The sequence below is a fragment of the Aulonocara stuartgranti genome (genome assembly GCF_965226115.1).
Source record: "Aulonocara stuartgranti genome assembly, chromosome: 5".
NCBI classification, from domain to species: Eukaryota; Metazoa; Chordata; class Actinopteri; order Cichliformes; family Cichlidae; genus Aulonocara; species Aulonocara stuartgranti.
Window position 1 is genome coordinate 2,210,289 of NC_138943.1, and position 2,212 is coordinate 2,212,500.

The following is a 2,212-nucleotide window of genomic DNA, read 5'->3' on the forward strand; positions in this document are numbered from 1 at the left end:
GACAGGTGAGGAGTGAGACTGGGAGGATACTGGCCGTTATTTCCAACATTCATCAGGTTGTGAAGTCCTCAGAGTCCCACCGTGACATCCTGAGGCATCAGAAGGAGTGTGTTCAAGCCTGAGCTGTGGTACATGTTAGACATGCTGGAGATCCAGCAGCCAGCGCAGACGCACAGATAACAGCTGACTGTGAGATCTGAGAGACCTAAAAACAGCAGCTACAGCAAACACAGCTCAGAGGTGCACCAGTAGATGATGTAAGTAGAGTTAAATCAAGGGTTCGGGTTTGTATTTTACACTTTTCATCTGTACTTTGGGATCACACCTCCCGAGCAGTCGTTCAAGCGTTTAATCGTTTTTGCTACTTTCTGCAGTTAAGAACCAAACTGTAGACAACAAACCAGAAAGTTAAACCAATTGAAGCAAACACCTCATTTTTCATGCTTTTTCTCCCTGCACATGCTAAGCAGTGTGACTGTTTATCCACTTTATAAAACCAAACCATAACCAGGATTAAATCAAAGGTAACACATAAACAGCTGCCTAACCAGTCAAGCGAGTTTTACCAGGGTTTCAGCATCTACCTGAGGTTAGCTTCAGCCAGGAGGTATAATCAGTGCACAGTGTGTTGGTGTGTATCCCTCTCGGATTGGTGGAGACAGGAAGAAAATCACCAGGTTGGTTAAAGAAGTGAGAGAAGCTTAAAGGTTCAGTGCACAGACCCCCGTGGAGGACCCCCATCTGACTACATTTATAAACTTTTTCTGAGTGTACTTTCATACTTTTCCAGATCCCATTACTGTACAGCAGCGTGTGCTTAATTCAGCCGTTTTTATTAAGAAGTTAATTGCCTCTGAATCTAATCTAGAGCTGCAATCATCTGTTGCAGGTCCATTTAATGGCTCCTGTATTTTAGTGATAAAAAGGCTCTTAATGGGCCTTTTTGACTCTTTCAGACCGAGGCCATGTGGGAACAAGGTGCTCGCACTCCGGTGAGACACTCATGACTCTTTGTCCTGCAGTGGGAGCAGCTGATGGCACAGAGACACACTTTACTACGTGTCTCTGAGGAGAGGCAGGACCTGTGTGTGTGTGTGTGTGTGTGTGTGTGTGTGTGTGTGTGTGTGTGTGTGTGTATTCATTAATCGTCCTTTTCTCTCCCCTCATGCCGCGGCCATTCCTGTTCATAGCCTGGTCACTTCCTGGATCAGTTACTGCAACTCTCTTCTTTTTGGTCTTAGTCAAAAATCTATCCATCAGCTTCAGCGTGTCCAGAACTCTGCAGCTCGTGTCATCACCAGGACCCCTTCTATGCACCACATCAGCCCTGCTCTGCAGCAGCTTCATTGGCTTCCAGTTAAATATCGCATCAATTTCAAGATACTTTTGTATACATTGAAGGCTATTCATCATCTCTCTCCTTCATACCTCTCTGACCTGGTCCAGATCACCATCCCTTCTCGGTGTCTCACATCCTCCTCTTCTCTTTCTCTTTCCATCCCTTCTCTCCGGCTAGCCACCGTGGGCCGCAGGGCTTTCTGCTGCTCTGCCCCCATCTTTGGAACTCCTTCCTCCTGAGATAAGAGACATCACTTCCCTCCCTCTTTTAAGTCCAGAATCAAAACTCACCTGTTCACATTAGCCTATCGCACATAAGCTTTTCCATCCTGCTGCTTTAATTTATTTAATTTATTTGCTCAACGTTTTAATCAGATGGCTGGCTCTTCTCAAAGTGAAGGAGAAGCAACTCCACTCCAAGCTTCTTCCAGATGTCTGGCGTGTTATCCTACCTCCAAGGCTGAACCCAGCGACCCTACGGAGGAATTCATTTTGGCTGCTTGCATCCACAACCTCATTCTTTCAGTTACTACCATGAGCTCATGACCACAGGTGGGGATTGGCGTAGATTTAGATTTGATAGTAAATCCAAAGCATCACCATCCAGCTAAGATCCTTCTCCAATCTCCACCATGATGGCCTGATACACCTCTAGCTCCACCTTCCCATCGCCTGAAAACATTATACAACATGCCTGAACTCGGTGACTTGGGGGAGCAACCCAGAGGAGGCCATCTATTCTTTTATCATCTGGAAGTAAACGACCATCTTTGGTCTTACAGAACTCACCCACAGATTTGACTTCGGGACTCTCTGAGCGCCGTGTCTCTCTGTAATAGTTTCGCTGGCCAATAACAACATAACCAAAGGTTGA